The sequence below is a fragment of the Siphateles boraxobius genome, unplaced genomic scaffold (genome assembly GCF_051911475.1).
Source record: "Siphateles boraxobius isolate OS27281-9 unplaced genomic scaffold, OSU_SipBor_1 390, whole genome shotgun sequence".
Taxonomy (NCBI): domain Eukaryota; kingdom Metazoa; phylum Chordata; class Actinopteri; order Cypriniformes; family Leuciscidae; genus Siphateles; species Siphateles boraxobius.
The window spans coordinates 66,616-81,398 of record NW_027509020.1 but is presented as its reverse complement, the minus strand read 5'-3'; the positions used below and the strand labels follow the sequence as shown (position 1 = coordinate 81,398).

At 41.2% G+C, this 14,783-nt stretch overlaps 41 non-coding genes across 41 annotated transcripts; all 41 read left to right on the top strand.

Moving 5' to 3' along the window:
* Window positions 1–73: 73 nt before the first annotated feature.
* On the top strand, window positions 74–192 carry LOC143704897 (5S ribosomal RNA). Its single transcript, XR_013191838.1, has one exon. It is a non-coding gene; the product is annotated as a 5S ribosomal RNA (ribosomal RNA).
* Window positions 193–354: 162 nt separating this feature from the next.
* On the top strand, window positions 355–473 carry LOC143704896 (5S ribosomal RNA). The gene has a single exon (XR_013191837.1). It is a non-coding gene; the product is annotated as a 5S ribosomal RNA (ribosomal RNA).
* Window positions 474–836: 363 nt separating this feature from the next.
* Window positions 837–955, top strand: LOC143704895 (5S ribosomal RNA). The gene has a single exon (XR_013191836.1). It is a non-coding gene; the product is annotated as a 5S ribosomal RNA (ribosomal RNA).
* Window positions 956–1,327: 372 nt separating this feature from the next.
* LOC143704894 (5S ribosomal RNA) lies at window positions 1,328–1,446 on the top strand. The gene has a single exon (XR_013191834.1). It is a non-coding gene; the product is annotated as a 5S ribosomal RNA (ribosomal RNA).
* A 162-nt stretch (window positions 1,447–1,608) lies between these two features.
* Window positions 1,609–1,727, top strand: LOC143704893 (5S ribosomal RNA). Its single transcript, XR_013191833.1, has one exon. It is a non-coding gene; the product is annotated as a 5S ribosomal RNA (ribosomal RNA).
* Window positions 1,728–1,888: 161 nt separating this feature from the next.
* LOC143704892 (5S ribosomal RNA) lies at window positions 1,889–2,007 on the top strand. The gene has a single exon (XR_013191832.1). It is a non-coding gene; the product is annotated as a 5S ribosomal RNA (ribosomal RNA).
* Window positions 2,008–2,168: 161 nt separating this feature from the next.
* On the top strand, window positions 2,169–2,287 carry LOC143704891 (5S ribosomal RNA). Its single transcript, XR_013191831.1, has one exon. It is a non-coding gene; the product is annotated as a 5S ribosomal RNA (ribosomal RNA).
* Window positions 2,288–2,659: 372 nt separating this feature from the next.
* Window positions 2,660–2,778, top strand: LOC143704716 (5S ribosomal RNA). The gene has a single exon (XR_013191661.1). It is a non-coding gene; the product is annotated as a 5S ribosomal RNA (ribosomal RNA).
* Window positions 2,779–3,150: 372 nt separating this feature from the next.
* LOC143704889 (5S ribosomal RNA) lies at window positions 3,151–3,269 on the top strand. The gene has a single exon (XR_013191830.1). It is a non-coding gene; the product is annotated as a 5S ribosomal RNA (ribosomal RNA).
* Window positions 3,270–3,431: 162 nt separating this feature from the next.
* LOC143704888 (5S ribosomal RNA) lies at window positions 3,432–3,550 on the top strand. The gene has a single exon (XR_013191829.1). It is a non-coding gene; the product is annotated as a 5S ribosomal RNA (ribosomal RNA).
* A 162-nt stretch (window positions 3,551–3,712) lies between these two features.
* On the top strand, window positions 3,713–3,831 carry LOC143704887 (5S ribosomal RNA). Its single transcript, XR_013191828.1, has one exon. It is a non-coding gene; the product is annotated as a 5S ribosomal RNA (ribosomal RNA).
* A 162-nt stretch (window positions 3,832–3,993) lies between these two features.
* Window positions 3,994–4,112, top strand: LOC143704885 (5S ribosomal RNA). Its single transcript, XR_013191826.1, has one exon. It is a non-coding gene; the product is annotated as a 5S ribosomal RNA (ribosomal RNA).
* A 363-nt stretch (window positions 4,113–4,475) lies between these two features.
* LOC143704884 (5S ribosomal RNA) lies at window positions 4,476–4,594 on the top strand. Its single transcript, XR_013191825.1, has one exon. It is a non-coding gene; the product is annotated as a 5S ribosomal RNA (ribosomal RNA).
* Window positions 4,595–4,966: 372 nt separating this feature from the next.
* On the top strand, window positions 4,967–5,085 carry LOC143704883 (5S ribosomal RNA). The gene has a single exon (XR_013191823.1). It is a non-coding gene; the product is annotated as a 5S ribosomal RNA (ribosomal RNA).
* Window positions 5,086–5,247: 162 nt separating this feature from the next.
* On the top strand, window positions 5,248–5,366 carry LOC143704882 (5S ribosomal RNA). Its single transcript, XR_013191822.1, has one exon. It is a non-coding gene; the product is annotated as a 5S ribosomal RNA (ribosomal RNA).
* Window positions 5,367–5,527: 161 nt separating this feature from the next.
* Window positions 5,528–5,646, top strand: LOC143704881 (5S ribosomal RNA). The gene has a single exon (XR_013191821.1). It is a non-coding gene; the product is annotated as a 5S ribosomal RNA (ribosomal RNA).
* A 161-nt stretch (window positions 5,647–5,807) lies between these two features.
* Window positions 5,808–5,926, top strand: LOC143704880 (5S ribosomal RNA). The gene has a single exon (XR_013191820.1). It is a non-coding gene; the product is annotated as a 5S ribosomal RNA (ribosomal RNA).
* Window positions 5,927–6,298: 372 nt separating this feature from the next.
* LOC143704715 (5S ribosomal RNA) lies at window positions 6,299–6,417 on the top strand. The gene has a single exon (XR_013191660.1). It is a non-coding gene; the product is annotated as a 5S ribosomal RNA (ribosomal RNA).
* Window positions 6,418–6,790: 373 nt separating this feature from the next.
* LOC143704878 (5S ribosomal RNA) lies at window positions 6,791–6,909 on the top strand. The gene has a single exon (XR_013191819.1). It is a non-coding gene; the product is annotated as a 5S ribosomal RNA (ribosomal RNA).
* A 162-nt stretch (window positions 6,910–7,071) lies between these two features.
* LOC143704877 (5S ribosomal RNA) lies at window positions 7,072–7,190 on the top strand. The gene has a single exon (XR_013191818.1). It is a non-coding gene; the product is annotated as a 5S ribosomal RNA (ribosomal RNA).
* Window positions 7,191–7,352: 162 nt separating this feature from the next.
* Window positions 7,353–7,471, top strand: LOC143704876 (5S ribosomal RNA). The gene has a single exon (XR_013191817.1). It is a non-coding gene; the product is annotated as a 5S ribosomal RNA (ribosomal RNA).
* Window positions 7,472–7,633: 162 nt separating this feature from the next.
* On the top strand, window positions 7,634–7,752 carry LOC143704875 (5S ribosomal RNA). Its single transcript, XR_013191816.1, has one exon. It is a non-coding gene; the product is annotated as a 5S ribosomal RNA (ribosomal RNA).
* Window positions 7,753–8,115: 363 nt separating this feature from the next.
* On the top strand, window positions 8,116–8,234 carry LOC143704873 (5S ribosomal RNA). Its single transcript, XR_013191814.1, has one exon. It is a non-coding gene; the product is annotated as a 5S ribosomal RNA (ribosomal RNA).
* A 372-nt stretch (window positions 8,235–8,606) lies between these two features.
* On the top strand, window positions 8,607–8,725 carry LOC143704872 (5S ribosomal RNA). Its single transcript, XR_013191812.1, has one exon. It is a non-coding gene; the product is annotated as a 5S ribosomal RNA (ribosomal RNA).
* Window positions 8,726–8,887: 162 nt separating this feature from the next.
* Window positions 8,888–9,006, top strand: LOC143704871 (5S ribosomal RNA). The gene has a single exon (XR_013191811.1). It is a non-coding gene; the product is annotated as a 5S ribosomal RNA (ribosomal RNA).
* A 161-nt stretch (window positions 9,007–9,167) lies between these two features.
* Window positions 9,168–9,286, top strand: LOC143704870 (5S ribosomal RNA). Its single transcript, XR_013191810.1, has one exon. It is a non-coding gene; the product is annotated as a 5S ribosomal RNA (ribosomal RNA).
* Window positions 9,287–9,447: 161 nt separating this feature from the next.
* LOC143704869 (5S ribosomal RNA) lies at window positions 9,448–9,566 on the top strand. The gene has a single exon (XR_013191809.1). It is a non-coding gene; the product is annotated as a 5S ribosomal RNA (ribosomal RNA).
* A 372-nt stretch (window positions 9,567–9,938) lies between these two features.
* LOC143704714 (5S ribosomal RNA) lies at window positions 9,939–10,057 on the top strand. The gene has a single exon (XR_013191659.1). It is a non-coding gene; the product is annotated as a 5S ribosomal RNA (ribosomal RNA).
* Window positions 10,058–10,429: 372 nt separating this feature from the next.
* On the top strand, window positions 10,430–10,548 carry LOC143704867 (5S ribosomal RNA). The gene has a single exon (XR_013191808.1). It is a non-coding gene; the product is annotated as a 5S ribosomal RNA (ribosomal RNA).
* A 162-nt stretch (window positions 10,549–10,710) lies between these two features.
* On the top strand, window positions 10,711–10,829 carry LOC143704866 (5S ribosomal RNA). The gene has a single exon (XR_013191807.1). It is a non-coding gene; the product is annotated as a 5S ribosomal RNA (ribosomal RNA).
* Window positions 10,830–10,991: 162 nt separating this feature from the next.
* LOC143704865 (5S ribosomal RNA) lies at window positions 10,992–11,110 on the top strand. Its single transcript, XR_013191806.1, has one exon. It is a non-coding gene; the product is annotated as a 5S ribosomal RNA (ribosomal RNA).
* A 363-nt stretch (window positions 11,111–11,473) lies between these two features.
* On the top strand, window positions 11,474–11,592 carry LOC143704713 (5S ribosomal RNA). The gene has a single exon (XR_013191658.1). It is a non-coding gene; the product is annotated as a 5S ribosomal RNA (ribosomal RNA).
* A 372-nt stretch (window positions 11,593–11,964) lies between these two features.
* Window positions 11,965–12,083, top strand: LOC143704864 (5S ribosomal RNA). Its single transcript, XR_013191805.1, has one exon. It is a non-coding gene; the product is annotated as a 5S ribosomal RNA (ribosomal RNA).
* A 162-nt stretch (window positions 12,084–12,245) lies between these two features.
* Window positions 12,246–12,364, top strand: LOC143704863 (5S ribosomal RNA). Its single transcript, XR_013191804.1, has one exon. It is a non-coding gene; the product is annotated as a 5S ribosomal RNA (ribosomal RNA).
* Window positions 12,365–12,526: 162 nt separating this feature from the next.
* Window positions 12,527–12,645, top strand: LOC143704861 (5S ribosomal RNA). Its single transcript, XR_013191801.1, has one exon. It is a non-coding gene; the product is annotated as a 5S ribosomal RNA (ribosomal RNA).
* A 373-nt stretch (window positions 12,646–13,018) lies between these two features.
* On the top strand, window positions 13,019–13,137 carry LOC143704860 (5S ribosomal RNA). The gene has a single exon (XR_013191800.1). It is a non-coding gene; the product is annotated as a 5S ribosomal RNA (ribosomal RNA).
* A 162-nt stretch (window positions 13,138–13,299) lies between these two features.
* On the top strand, window positions 13,300–13,418 carry LOC143704859 (5S ribosomal RNA). The gene has a single exon (XR_013191799.1). It is a non-coding gene; the product is annotated as a 5S ribosomal RNA (ribosomal RNA).
* A 162-nt stretch (window positions 13,419–13,580) lies between these two features.
* Window positions 13,581–13,699, top strand: LOC143704732 (5S ribosomal RNA). The gene has a single exon (XR_013191676.1). It is a non-coding gene; the product is annotated as a 5S ribosomal RNA (ribosomal RNA).
* A 363-nt stretch (window positions 13,700–14,062) lies between these two features.
* Window positions 14,063–14,181, top strand: LOC143704858 (5S ribosomal RNA). Its single transcript, XR_013191798.1, has one exon. It is a non-coding gene; the product is annotated as a 5S ribosomal RNA (ribosomal RNA).
* Window positions 14,182–14,343: 162 nt separating this feature from the next.
* Window positions 14,344–14,462, top strand: LOC143704856 (5S ribosomal RNA). Its single transcript, XR_013191797.1, has one exon. It is a non-coding gene; the product is annotated as a 5S ribosomal RNA (ribosomal RNA).
* A 161-nt stretch (window positions 14,463–14,623) lies between these two features.
* Window positions 14,624–14,742, top strand: LOC143704685 (5S ribosomal RNA). The gene has a single exon (XR_013191632.1). It is a non-coding gene; the product is annotated as a 5S ribosomal RNA (ribosomal RNA).
* Window positions 14,743–14,783: the final 41 nt, after the last annotated feature.

The following is a 14,783-nucleotide window of genomic DNA, read 5'->3' as shown; positions in this document are numbered from 1 at the left end:
TTCAAAAGTTGTTCTTAGTTTTCTTCACTAATGGTCTAACCTTTTAAATAGCCCAATTTTGGCAGCAGTTTTAGCTTACGGCCATACCACCTTGGGCACGCCCGATCTCGTCTGATCTCGGAAGCTAAGCAGGGTCGGGCCTGGTTAGTACTTGGATGGGAGACCGCCTGGGAATACCAGGTGCTGTAAGCTTTTAAAAAAAAAAAAAAGAGTGCCTGAGCTTCAAAAAGCCTTAAAAAGTCTCTGAGATTCTTCAGAAAGCATGAAAGAGTTTGAGTTTTTTCAAAAGTTGTTCTTAGTTTTCTTCACTAATGGTCTAACCTTTTAAATAGCCCAATTTTGGCAGCAGTATTCGCTTACGGCCATACCACCTTGGGCACGCCCGATCTCGTCTGATCTCGGAAGCTAAGCAGGGTCGGGCCTGGTTAGTACTTGGATGGGAGACCGCCTGGGAATACCAGGTGCTGTAAGCTTTTAAAAAAAAAAAAAAGAGTCCCTGAGCTTCAAAAAGCCTTAAAAAGTCTCTGAGATTCTTCAGAAAGCATGAAAGAGTTTGAGTTTTTTCAAAAGTTCTTCTTAGTCTTCTTCACTAATGGTCTAAGCTTTTAAATAAGGCCTGGTTAGTACTTGGATGGGAGGCCGCATGGGAATACTAGGTGTTGTAAGCTTTTTTAAGAAAAAAAAAAAAGAGTCCCTGAGCTTCTTCAAAAAGCCTTAAAAAGTCTCTGAGATTCTTCAGAAAGCATGAAAGAGCTTGAGTTTTTTCAAAAGTTGTTCTTAGTTTTTTTCACTAATGGTCTAACCTTTTAAATAGCCCAATTTTGGCAGCAGTTTTAGCTTACGGCCATACCACCTTGGGCACGCCCGATCTCGTCTGATCTCGGAAGCTAAGCAGGGTCGGGCCTGGTTAGTACTTGGATGGGAGACCGCCTGGGAATACCAGGTGCTGTAAGCTTTTAAAAAAAAAAAAAAAAAAAAAAAGAGTGCCTGAGCTTCAAAAAGCCTTAAAAAGTCTCTGAGATTCTTCAGAAAGCATGAAAGAGTTTGAGTTTTTTCAAAAGTTCTTCTTAGTCTTCTTCACTAATGGTCTAAGCTTTTAAATAAGGCCTGGTTAGTACTTGGATGGGAGGCCGCATGGGAATACTAGGTGTTGTAAGCTTTTTTAAGAAAAAAAAAAAAGAGTCCCTGAGCTTCTTCAAAAAGCCTTAAAAAGTCTCTGAGATTCTTCAGAAAGCATGAAAGAGCTTGAGTTTTTTCAAAAGTTGTTCTTAGTTTTCTTCACTAATGGTCTAACCTTTTAAATAGCCCAATTTTGGCAGCAGTTTTAGCTTACGGCCATACCACCTTGGGCACGCCCGATCTCGTCTGATCTCGGAAGCTAAGCAGGGTCGGGCCTGGTTAGTACTTGGATGGGAGACCGCCTGGGAATACCAGGTGCTGTAAGCTTTTAAAAAAAAAAAAAAGAGTGCCTGAGCTTCAAAAAGCCTTAAAAAGTCTCTGAGATTCTTCAGAAAGCATGAAAGAGTTTGAGTTTTTTCAAAAGTTGTTCTTAGTTTTCTTCACTAATGGTCTAACCTTTTAAATAGCCCAATTTTGGCAGCAGTATTCGCTTACGGCCATACCACCTTGGGCACGCCCGATCTCGTCTGATCTCGGAAGCTAAGCAGGGTCGGGCCTGGTTAGTACTTGGATGGGAGACCGCCTGGGAATACCAGGTGCTGTAAGCTTTTAAAAAAAAAAAAAGAGTCCATGAGCTTCAAAAAGCCTTAAAAAGTCTCTGAGATTCTTCAGAAAGCATGAAAGAGTTTGAGTTTTTTCAAAAGTTCTTCTTAGTCTTCTTCACTAATGGTCTAACCTTTTAAATAGCCCAATTTTGGCAGCAGTATTCGCTTACGGCCATACCACCTTGGGCACGCCCGATCTCGTCTGATCTCGGAAGCTAAGCAGGGTCGGGCCTGGTTAGTACTTGGATGGGAGACCGCCTGGGAATACCAGGTGCTGTAAGCTTTTAAAAAAAAAAAAAGAGTCCCTGAGCTTCAAAAAGCCTTAAAAAGTCTCTGAGATTCTTCAGAAAGCATGAAAGAGTTTGAGTTTTTTCAAAAGTTGTTCTTAGTTTTCTTCACTAATGGTCTAACCTTTTAAATAGCCCAATTTTGGCAGCAGTTTTCGCTTACGGCCATACCACCTTGGGCACGCCCGATCTCGTCTGATCTCGGAAGCTAAGCAGGGTCGGGCCTGGTTAGTACTTGGATGGGAGACCGCCTGGGAATACCAGGTGCTGTAAGCTTTTAAAAAAAAAAAAAAAAAAAAAAAGAGTGCCTGAGCTTCAAAAAGCCTTAAAAAGTCTCTGAGATTCTTCAGAAAGCATGAAAGAGTTTGAGTTTTTTCAAAAGTTCTTCTTAGTCTTCTTCACTAATGGTCTAAGCTTTTAAATAAGGCCTGGTTAGTACTTGGATGGGAGGCCGCATGGGAATACTAGGTGTTGTAAGCTTTTTTAAGAAAAAAAAAAAAGAGTCCCTGAGCTTCTTCAAAAAGCCTTAAAAAGTCTCTGAGATTCTTCAGAAAGCATGAAAGAGCTTGAGTTTTTTCAAAAGTTGTTCTTAGTTTTCTTCACTAATGGTCTAACCTTTTAAATAGCCCAATTTTGGCAGCAGTTTTAGCTTACGGCCATACCACCTTGGGCACGCCTGATCTCGTCTGATCTCGGAAGCTAAGCAGGGTCGGGCCTGGTTAGTACTTGGATGGGAGACCGCCTGGGAATACCAGGTGCTGTAAGCTTTTAAAAAAAAAAAAAAAAAAAAAAAGAGTGCCTGAGCTTCAAAAAGCCTTAAAAAGTCTCTGAGATTCTTCAGAAAGCATGAAAGAGTTTGAGTTTTTTCAAAAGTTCTTCTTAGTCTTCTTCACTAATGGTCTAAGCTTTTAAATAAGGCCTGGTTAGTACTTGGATGGGAGGGCGCATGGGAATACTAGGTGTTGTAAGCTTTTTTAAGAAAAAAAAAAAAGAGTCCCTGAGCTTCTTCAAAAAGCCTTAAAAAGTCTCTGAGATTCTTCAGAAAGCAAGAAAGAGCTTGAGTTTTTTCAAAAGTTGTTCTTAGTTTTCTTCACTAATGGTCTAACCTTTTAAATAGCCCAATTTTGGCAGCAGTTTTAGCTTACGGCCATACCACCTTGGGCACGCCCGATCTCGTCTGATCTCGGAAGCTAAGCAGGGTCGGGCCTGGTTAGTACTTGGATGGGAGACCGCCTGGGAATACCAGGTGCTGTAAGCTTTTAAAAAAAAAAAAAAGAGTCCCTGAGCTTCAAAAAGCCTTAAAAAGTCTCTGAGATTCTTCAGAAAGCATGAAAGAGTTTGAGTTTTTTCAAAAGTTGTTCTTAGTTTTCTTCACTAATGGTCTAACCTTTTAAATAGCCCAATTTTGGCAGCAGTTTTCGCTTACGGCCATACCACCTTGGGCACGCCCGATCTCGTCTGATCTCGGAAGCTAAGCAGGGTCGGGCCTGGTTAGTACTTGGATGGGAGACCGCCTGGGAATACCAGGTGCTGTAAGCTTTTAAAAAAAAAAAAAAGAGTCCCTGAGCTTCAAAAAGCCTTAAAAAGTCTCTGAGATTCTTCAGAAAGCAAGAAAGAGCTTGAGTTTTTTCAAAAGTTGTTCTTAGTTTTCTTCACTAATGGTCTAACCTTTTAAATAGCCCAATTTTGGCAGCAGTTTTAGCTTACGGCCATACCACCTTGGGCACGCCCGATCTCGTCTGATCTCGGAAGCTAAGCAGGGTCGGGCCTGGTTAGTACTTGGATGGGAGACCGCCTGGGAATACCAGGTGCTGTAAGCTTTTAAAAAAAAAAAAAAGAGTGCCTGAGCTTCAAAAAGCCTTAAAAAGTCTCTGAGATTCTTCAGAAAGCATGAAAGAGTTTGAGTTTTTTCAAAAGTTGTTCTTAGTTTTCTTCACTAATGGTCTAACCTTTTAAATAGCCCAATTTTGGCAGCAGTATTCGCTTACGGCCATACCACCTTGGGCACGCCCGATCTCGTCTGATCTCGGAAGCTAAGCAGGGTCGGGCCTGGTTAGTACTTGGATGGGAGACCGCCTGGGAATACCAGGTGCTGTAAGCTTTTAAAAAAAAAAAAAAGAGTCCCTGAGCTTCAAAAAGCCTTAAAAAGTCTCTGAGATTCTTCAGAAAGCATGAAAGAGTTTGAGTTTTTTCAAAAGTTCTTCTTAGTCTTCTTCACTAATGGTCTAAGCTTTTAAATAAGGCCTGGTTAGTACTTGGATGGGAGGCCGCATGGGAATACTAGGTGTTGTAAGCTTTTTTAAGAAAAAAAAAAAAGAGTCCCTGAGCTTCTTCAAAAAGCCTTAAAAAGTCTCTGAGATTCTTCAGAAAGCATGAAAGAGCTTGAGTTTTTTCAAAAGTTGTTCTTAGTTTTCTTCACTAATGGTCTAACCTTTTAAATAGCCCAATTTTGGCAGCAGTTTTAGCTTACGGCCATACCACCTTGGGCACGCCCGATCTCGTCTGATCTCGGAAGCTAAGCAGGGTCGGGCCTGGTTAGTACTTGGATGGGAGACCGCCTGGGAATACCAGGTGCTGTAAGCTTTTAAAAAAAAAAAAAAAAAAAAAAAGAGTGCCTGAGCTTCAAAAAGCCTTAAAAAGTCTCTGAGATTCTTCAGAAAGCATGAAAGAGTTTGAGTTTTTTCAAAAGTTCTTCTTAGTCTTCTTCACTAATGGTCTAAGCTTTTAAATAAGGCCTGGTTAGTACTTGGATGGGAGGCCGCATGGGAATACTAGGTGTTGTAAGCTTTTTTAAGAAAAAAAAAAAAGAGTCCCTGAGCTTCTTCAAAAAGCCTTAAAAAGTCTCTGAGATTCTTCAGAAAGCATGAAAGAGCTTGAGTTTTTTCAAAAGTTGTTCTTAGTTTTCTTCACTAATGGTCTAACCTTTTAAATAGCCCAATTTTGGCAGCAGTTTTAGCTTACGGCCATACCACCTTGGGCACGCCCGATCTCGTCTGATCTCGGAAGCTAAGCAGGGTCGGGCCTGGTTAGTACTTGGATGGGAGACCGCCTGGGAATACCAGGTGCTGTAAGCTTTTAAAAAAAAAAAAAAGAGTGCCTGAGCTTCAAAAAGCCTTAAAAAGTCTCTGAGATTCTTCAGAAAGCATGAAAGAGTTTGAGTTTTTTCAAAAGTTGTTCTTAGTTTTCTTCACTAATGGTCTAACCTTTTAAATAGCCCAATTTTGGCAGCAGTATTCGCTTACGGCCATACCACCTTGGGCACGCCCGATCTCGTCTGATCTCGGAAGCTAAGCAGGGTCGGGCCTGGTTAGTACTTGGATGGGAGACCGCCTGGGAATACCAGGTGCTGTAAGCTTTTAAAAAAAAAAAAAGAGTCCCTGAGCTTCAAAAAGCCTTAAAAAGTCTCTGAGATTCTTCAGAAAGCATGAAAGAGTTTGAGTTTTTTCAAAAGTTCTTCTTAGTCTTCTTCACTAATGGTCTAACCTTTTAAATAGCCCAATTTTGGCAGCAGTATTCGCTTACGGCCATACCACCTTGGGCACGCCCGATCTCGTCTGATCTCGGAAGCTAAGCAGGGTCGGGCCTGGTTAGTACTTGGATGGGAGACCGCCTGGGAATACCAGGTGCTGTAAGCTTTTAAAAAAAAAAAAAGAGTCCCTGAGCTTCAAAAAGCCTTAAAAAGTCTCTGAGATTCTTCAGAAAGCATGAAAGAGTTTGAGTTTTTTCAAAAGTTGTTCTTAGTTTTCTTCACTAATGGTCTAACCTTTTAAATAGCCCAATTTTGGCAGCAGTTTTCGCTTACGGCCATACCACCTTGGGCACGCCCGATCTCGTCTGATCTCGGAAGCTAAGCAGGGTCGGGCCTGGTTAGTACTTGGATGGGAGACCGCCTGGGAATACCAGGTGCTGTAAGCTTTTAAAAAAAAAAAAAAAAAAAAAAAGAGTGCCTGAGCTTCAAAAAGCCTTAAAAAGTCTCTGAGATTCTTCAGAAAGCATGAAAGAGTTTGAGTTTTTTCAAAAGTTCTTCTTAGTCTTCTTCACTAATGGTCTAAGCTTTTAAATAAGGCCTGGTTAGTACTTGGATGGGAGGCCGCATGGGAATACTAGGTGTTGTAAGCTTTTTTAAGAAAAAAAAAAAAGAGTCCCTGAGCTTCTTCAAAAAGCCTTAAAAAGTCTCTGAGATTCTTCAGAAAGCATGAAAGAGCTTGAGTTTTTTCAAAAGTTGTTCTTAGTTTTCTTCACTAATGGTCTAACCTTTTAAATAGCCCAATTTTGGCAGCAGTTTTAGCTTACGGCCATACCACCTTGGGCACGCCTGATCTCGTCTGATCTCGGAAGCTAAGCAGGGTCGGGCCTGGTTAGTACTTGGATGGGAGACCGCCTGGGAATACCAGGTGCTGTAAGCTTTTAAAAAAAAAAAAAAAAAAAAAAAAGAGTGCCTGAGCTTCAAAAAGCCTTAAAAAGTCTCTGAGATTCTTCAGAAAGCATGAAAGAGTTTGAGTTTTTTCAAAAGTTCTTCTTAGTCTTCTTCACTAATGGTCTAAGCTTTTAAATAAGGCCTGGTTAGTACTTGGATGGGAGGGCGCATGGGAATACTAGGTGTTGTAAGCTTTTTTAAGAAAAAAAAAAAAGAGTCCCTGAGCTTCTTCAAAAAGCCTTAAAAAGTCTCTGAGATTCTTCAGAAAGCAAGAAAGAGCTTGAGTTTTTTCAAAAGTTGTTCTTAGTTTTCTTCACTAATGGTCTAACCTTTTAAATAGCCCAATTTTGGCAGCAGTTTTAGCTTACGGCCATACCACCTTGGGCACGCCCGATCTCGTCTGATCTCGGAAGCTAAGCAGGGTCGGGCCTGGTTAGTACTTGGATGGGAGACCGCCTGGGAATACCAGGTGCTGTAAGCTTTTAAAAAAAAAAAAAAGAGTCCCTGAGCTTCAAAAAGCCTTAAAAAGTCTCTGAGATTCTTCAGAAAGCATGAAAGAGTTTGAGTTTTTTCAAAAGTTGTTCTTAGTTTTCTTCACTAATGGTCTAACCTTTTAAATAGCCCAATTTTGGCAGCAGTTTTCGCTTACGGCCATACCACCTTGGGCACGCCCGATCTCGTCTGATCTCGGAAGCTAAGCAGGGTCGGGCCTGGTTAGTACTTGGATGGGAGACCGCCTGGGAATACCAGGTGCTGTAAGCTTTTAAAAAAAAAAAAAAGAGTCCCTGAGCTTCAAAAAGCCTTAAAAAGTCTCTGAGATTCTTCAGAAAGCAAGAAAGAGCTTGAGTTTTTTCAAAAGTTGTTCTTAGTTTTCTTCACTAATGGTCTAACCTTTTAAATAGCCCAATTTTGGCAGCAGTTTTAGCTTACGGCCATACCACCTTGGGCACGCCCGATCTCGTCTGATCTCGGAAGCTAAGCAGGGTCGGGCCTGGTTAGTACTTGGATGGGAGACCGCCTGGGAATACCAGGTGCTGTAAGCTTTTAAAAAAAAAAAAAAGAGTGCCTGAGCTTCAAAAAGCCTTAAAAAGTCTCTGAGATTCTTCAGAAAGCATGAAAGAGTTTGAGTTTTTTCAAAAGTTGTTCTTAGTTTTCTTCACTAATGGTCTAACCTTTTAAATAGCCCAATTTTGGCAGCAGTATTCGCTTACGGCCATACCACCTTGGGCACGCCCGATCTCGTCTGATCTCGGAAGCTAAGCAGGGTCGGGCCTGGTTAGTACTTGGATGGGAGACCGCCTGGGAATACCAGGTGCTGTAAGCTTTTAAAAAAAAAAAAAAGAGTCCCTGAGCTTCAAAAAGCCTTAAAAAGTCTCTGAGATTCTTCAGAAAGCATGAAAGAGTTTGAGTTTTTTCAAAAGTTCTTCTTAGTCTTCTTCACTAATGGTCTAAGCTTTTAAATAAGGCCTGGTTAGTACTTGGATGGGAGGCCGCATGGGAATACTAGGTGTTGTAAGCTTTTTTAAGAAAAAAAAAAAAGAGTCCCTGAGCTTCTTCAAAAAGCCTTAAAAAGTCTCTGAGATTCTTCAGAAAGCATGAAAGAGCTTGAGTTTTTTCAAAAGTTGTTCTTAGTTTTCTTCACTAATGGTCTAACCTTTTAAATAGCCCAATTTTGGCAGCAGTTTTAGCTTACGGCCATACCACCTTGGGCACGCCCGATCTCGTCTGATCTCGGAAGCTAAGCAGGGTCGGGCCTGGTTAGTACTTGGATGGGAGACCGCCTGGGAATACCAGGTGCTGTAAGCTTTTAAAAAAAAAAAAAAAAAAAAAAAGAGTGCCTGAGCTTCAAAAAGCCTTAAAAAGTCTCTGAGATTCTTCAGAAAGCATGAAAGAGTTTGAGTTTTTTCAAAAGTTCTTCTTAGTCTTCTTCACTAATGGTCTAAGCTTTTAAATAAGGCCTGGTTAGTACTTGGATGGGAGGCCGCATGGGAATACTAGGTGTTGTAAGCTTTTTTAAGAAAAAAAAAAAAGAGTCCCTGAGCTTCTTCAAAAAGCCTTAAAAAGTCTCTGAGATTCTTCAGAAAGCATGAAAGAGCTTGAGTTTTTTCAAAAGTTGTTCTTAGTTTTCTTCACTAATGGTCTAACCTTTTAAATAGCCCAATTTTGGCAGCAGTTTTAGCTTACGGCCATACCACCTTGGGCACGCCCGATCTCGTCTGATCTCGGAAGCTAAGCAGGGTCGGGCCTGGTTAGTACTTGGATGGGAGACCGCCTGGGAATACCAGGTGCTGTAAGCTTTTAAAAAAAAAAAAAAGAGTGCCTGAGCTTCAAAAAGCCTTAAAAAGTCTCTGAGATTCTTCAGAAAGCATGAAAGAGTTTGAGTTTTTTCAAAAGTTGTTCTTAGTTTTCTTCACTAATGGTCTAACCTTTTAAATAGCCCAATTTTGGCAGCAGTATTCGCTTACGGCCATACCACCTTGGGCACGCCCGATCTCGTCTGATCTCGGAAGCTAAGCAGGGTCGGGCCTGGTTAGTACTTGGATGGGAGACCGCCTGGGAATACCAGGTGCTGTAAGCTTTTAAAAAAAAAAAAAGAGTCCCTGAGCTTCAAAAAGCCTTAAAAAGTCTCTGAGATTCTTCAGAAAGCATGAAAGAGTTTGAGTTTTTTCAAAAGTTCTTCTTAGTCTTCTTCACTAATGGTCTAACCTTTTAAATAGCCCAATTTTGGCAGCAGTATTCGCTTACGGCCATACCACCTTGGGCACGCCCGATCTCGTCTGATCTCGGAAGCTAAGCAGGGTCGGGCCTGGTTAGTACTTGGATGGGAGACCGCCTGGGAATACCAGGTGCTGTAAGCTTTTAAAAAAAAAAAAAGAGTCCCTGAGCTTCAAAAAGCCTTAAAAAGTCTCTGAGATTCTTCAGAAAGCATGAAAGAGTTTGAGTTTTTTCAAAAGTTGTTCTTAGTTTTCTTCACTAATGGTCTAACCTTTTAAATAGCCCAATTTTGGCAGCAGTTTTCGCTTACGGCCATACCACCTTGGGCACGCCCGATCTCGTCTGATCTCGGAAGCTAAGCAGGGTCGGGCCTGGTTAGTACTTGGATGGGAGACCGCCTGGGAATACCAGGTGCTGTAAGCTTTTAAAAAAAAAAAAAAAAAAAAAAAGAGTGCCTGAGCTTCAAAAAGCCTTAAAAAGTCTCTGAGATTCTTCAGAAAGCATGAAAGAGTTTGAGTTTTTTCAAAAGTTCTTCTTAGTCTTCTTCACTAATGGTCTAAGCTTTTAAATAAGGCCTGGTTAGTACTTGGATGGGAGGCCGCATGGGAATACTAGGTGTTGTAAGCTTTTTTAAGAAAAAAAAAAAAGAGTCCCTGAGCTTCTTCAAAAAGCCTTAAAAAGTCTCTGAGATTCTTCAGAAAGCATGAAAGAGCTTGAGTTTTTTCAAAAGTTGTTCTTAGTTTTCTTCACTAATGGTCTAACCTTTTAAATAGCCCAATTTTGGCAGCAGTTTTAGCTTACGGCCATACCACCTTGGGCACGCCTGATCTCGTCTGATCTCGGAAGCTAAGCAGGGTCGGGCCTGGTTAGTACTTGGATGGGAGACCGCCTGGGAATACCAGGTGCTGTAAGCTTTTAAAAAAAAAAAAAAAAAAAAAAAGAGTGCCTGAGCTTCAAAAAGCCTTAAAAAGTCTCTGAGATTCTTCAGAAAGCATGAAAGAGTTTGAGTTTTTTCAAAAGTTCTTCTTAGTCTTCTTCACTAATGGTCTAAGCTTTTAAATAAGGCCTGGTTAGTACTTGGATGGGAGGCCGCATGGGAATACTAGGTGTTGTAAGCTTTTTTAAGAAAAAAAAAAAAGAGTCCCTGAGCTTCTTCAAAAAGCCTTAAAAAGTCTCTGAGATTCTTCAGAAAGCATGAAAGAGCTTGAGTTTTTTCAAAAGTTGTTCTTAGTTTTCTTCACTAATGGTCTAACCTTTTAAATAGCCCAATTTTGGCAGCAGTTTTAGCTTACGGCCATACCACCTTGGGCACGCCCGATCTCGTCTGATCTCGGAAGCTAAGCAGGGTCGGGCCTGGTTAGTACTTGGATGGGAGACCGCCTGGGAATACCAGGTGCTGTAAGCTTTTAAAAAAAAAAAAAAGAGTGCCTGAGCTTCAAAAAGCCTTAAAAAGTCTCTGAGATTCTTCAGAAAGCATGAAAGAGTTTGAGTTTTTTCAAAAGTTGTTCTTAGTTTTCTTCACTAATGGTCTAACCTTTTAAATAGCCCAATTTTGGCAGCAGTATTCGCTTACGGCCATACCACCTTGGGCACGCCCGATCTCGTCTGATCTCGGAAGCTAAGCAGGGTCGGGCCTGGTTAGTACTTGGATGGGAGACCGCCTGGGAATACCAGGTGCTGTAAGCTTTTAAAAAAAAAAAAAAGAGTCCCTGAGCTTCAAAAAGCCTTAAAAAGTCTCTGAGATTCTTCAGAAAGCATGAAAGAGTTAAAGTTTTTTCAAAAGTTCTTCTTAGTCTTCTTCACTAATGGTCTAACCTTTTAAATAGCCCAATTTTGGCAGCAGTATTCGCTTACGGCCATACCACCTTGGGCACGCCCGATCTCGTCTGATCTCGGAAGCTAAGCAGGGTCGGGCCTGGTTAGTACTTGGATGGGAGACCGCCTGGGAATACCAGGTGCTGTAAGCTTTTAAAAAAAAAAAAAAGAGTCCCTGAGCTTCAAAAAGCCTTAAAAAGTCTCTGAGATTCTTCAGAAAGCATGAAAGAGTTTGAGTTTTTTCAAAAGTTCTTCTTAGTCTTCTTCACTAATGGTCTAAGCTTTTAAATAAGGCCTGGTTAGTACTTGGATGGGAGGCCGCATGGGAATACTAGGTGTTGTAAGCTTTTTTAAGAAAAAAAAAAAAGAGTCCCTGAGCTTCTTCAAAAAGCCTTAAAAAGTCTCTGAGATTCTTCAGAAAGCATGAAAGAGCTTGAGTTTTTTCAAAAGTTGTTCTTAGTTTTCTTCACTAATGGTCTAACCTTTTAAATAGCCCAATTTTGGCAGCAGTTTTAGCTTACGGCCATACCACCTTGGGCACGCCTGATCTCGTCTGATCTCGGAAGCTAAGCAGGGTCGGGCCTGGTTAGTACTTGGATGGGAGACCGCCTGGGAATACCAGGTGCTGTAAGCTTTTAAAAAAAAAAAAAAAAAAAAAAAGAGTGCCTGAGCTTCAAAAAGCCTTAAAAAGTCTCTGAGATTCTTCAGAAAGCATGAAAGAGTTTGAGTTTTTTCAAAAGTTCTTCTTAGTCTTCTTCACTAATGGTCTAAGCTTTTAAATAAGGCCTGGTTAGTACTTGGATGGGAGGCCGCATGGGAATACTAGGTGTTGTAAGCTTTTTTAAGAAAAAAAAAAAAGAGTCCCTGAGCTTCTTCAAAAAGCCTTAAAAAGTCTCTGAGATTCTTCAGAAAGCATGAAAGAGCTTGAGTTTTTTCAAAAGTTGTTCTTAGTTTTCTTCACTAATGGTCTAACCTTTTAAATAGCCCAATTTTGGCAGCAGTTTTAGCTTACGGCCATACCACCTTGGGCACGCCCGATCTCGTCTGATCTCGGAAGCTAAGCAGGGTCGGGCCTGGTTAGTACTTGGATGGGAGACCGCCTGGGAATACCAGGTGCTGTAAGCTTTTAAAAAAAAAAAAAAGAGTGCCTGAGCTTCAAAAAGCCTTAAAAAGTCTCTGAGATTCTTCAGAAAGCATGAAAGAGTTTGAGTTTTTTCAAAAGTTGTTCTTAGTTTTCTTCACTAATGGTCTAACCTTTTAAATAGCCCAATTTTGGCAGCAGTATTCGCTTACGGCCATACCACCTTGGGCACGCCCGATCTCGTCTGATCTCGGAAGCTAAGCAGGGTCGGGCCTGGTTAGTACTTGGATGGGAGACCGCCTGGGAATACCAGGTGCTGTAAGCTTTTAAAAAAAAAAAAAAGAGTCCCTGAGCTTCAAAAAGCCTTAAAAAGTCTCTGAGATTCTTCAGAAAGCATGAAAGAGTTAAAGTTTTTTCAAAAGTTCTTCTTAGTCTTCTTCACTAATGGTCTAACCTTTTAAATAGCCCAATTTTGGCAGCAGTATTCGCTTACGGCCATACCACCTTGGGCACGCCCGATCTCGTCTGATCTCGGAAGCTAAGCAGGGTCGGGCCTGGTTAGTACTTGGATGGGAGACCGCCTGGGAATACCAGGTGCTGTAAGCTTTTAAAAAAAAAAAAAAAAAAAAAAAAGAGTGCCTGAGCTTCAAAAAGCCTTAAAAAGTCTCTGAGATTCTTCAGAAAGCATGAAAGAGTTTGAGTTTTTTCAAAAGTTCTTCTTAGTCTTCTTCACTAATGGTCTAAGCTTTTAAATAAGGCCTGGTTAGTACTTGGATGGGAGGGCGCATGGGAATACTAGGTGTTGTAAGCTTTTTTAAGAAAAAAAAAAAAGAGTCCCTGAGCTTCTTCAAAAAGCCTTAAAAAGTCTCTGAGATTCTTCAGAAAGCAAGAAAGAGCTTGAGTTTTTTCAAAAGTTGTTCTTAGTTTTCTTCACTAATGGTCTAACCTTTTAAATAGCCCAATTTTGGCAGCAGTTTTAGCTTACGGCCATACCACCTTGGGCACGCCCGATCTCGTCTGATCTCGGAAGCTAAGCAGGGTCGGGCCTGGTTAGTACTTGGATGGGAGACCGCCTGGGAATACCAGGTGCTGTAAGCTTTTAAAAAAAAAAAAAAGAGTCCCTGAGCTTCAAAAAGCCTTAAAAAGTCTCTGAGATTCTTCAGAAAGCATGAAAGAGTTTGAGTTTTTTCAAAAGTTGTTCTTAGTTTTCTTCACTAATGGTCTAACCTTTTAAATAGCCCAATTTTGGCAGCAGTTTTCGCTTACGGCCATACCACCTTGGGCACGCCCGATCTCGTCTGATCTCGGAAGCTAAGCAGGGTCGGGCCTGGTTAGTACTTGGATGGGAGACCGCCTGGGAATACCAGGTGCTGTAAGCTTTTAAAAAAAAAAAAAAGAGTCCCTGAGCTTCAAAAAGCCTTAAAAAGTCTCTGAGATTCTTCAGAAAGCAAGAAAGAGCTTGAGTTTTTTCAAAAGTTGTTCTTAGTTTTCTTCACTAATGGTCTAACCTTTTAAATAGCCCAATTTTGGCAGCAGTTTTAGCTTACGTCCATACCACCTTGGGCACGCCCGATCTCGTCTGATCTCGGAAGCTAAGCAGGGTCGGGCCTGGTTAGTACTTGGATGGGAGACCGCCTGGGAATACCAGGTGCTGTAAGCTTTTAAAAAAAAAAAAAAGAGTGCCTGAGCTTCAAAAAGCCTTAAAAAGTCTCTGAGATTCTTCAGAAAGCATGAAAGAGTTTGAGTTTTTTCAAAAGTTCTTCTTAGTCTTCTTCACTAATGGTCTAAGCTTTTAAATAAGGCCTGGTTAGTACTTGGATGGGAGGCCGCATGGGAATACTAGGTGTTGTAAGCTTTTTTAAGAAAAAAAAAAAAGAGTCCCTGAGCTTCTTCAAAAAGCCTTAAAAAGTCTCTGAGATTCTTCAGAAAGCATGAAAGAGCTTGAGTTTTTTCAAAAGTTGTTCTTAGTTTTCTTCACTAATGGTCTAACCTTTTAAATAGCCCAATTTTGGCAGCAGTTTTAGCTTACGGCCATACCACCTTGGGCACGCCCGATCTCGTCTGATCTCGGAAGCTAAGCAGGGTCGGGCCTGGTTAGTACTTGGATGGGAGACCGCCTGGGAATACCAGGTGCTGTAAGCTTTTAAAAAAAAAAAAAAGAGTGCCTGAGCTTCAAAAAGCCTTAAAAAGTCTCTGAGATTCTTCAGAAAGCATGAAAGAGTTTGAGTTTTTTCAAAAGTTGTTCTTAGTTTTCTTCACTAATGGTCTAACCTTTTAAATAGCCCAATTTTGGCAGCAGTATTCGCTTACGGCCATACCACCTTGGGCACGCCCGATCTCGTCTGATCTCGGAAGCTAAGCAGGGTCGGGCCTGGTTAGTACTTGGATGGGAGACCGCCTGGGAATACCAGGTGCTGTAAGCTTTTAAAAAAAAAAAAAGAGTCCCTGAGCTTCAAAAAGCCTTAAAAAGTCTCTGAGATTCTTCAGAAAGCATGAAAGAGTTTGAGTTTTTTCAAAAGTTCTTCTTAGTCTTCTTCACTAATGGTCTAACCTTTTAAATAGCCCAATTTTGGCAGCAGTATTCGCTTACGGCCATACCACTTTGGGCACGCCCGATCTCGTCTGATCTCGGAAGCTAAGCAGGGTCGGGCCTGGTTAGTACTTGGATGGGAGACCGCCTGGGAATACCAGGTGCTGTAAGCTTTTAAAAAAAAAAAAAAAAAAAAAAAGAGTGCCTGAGCTTC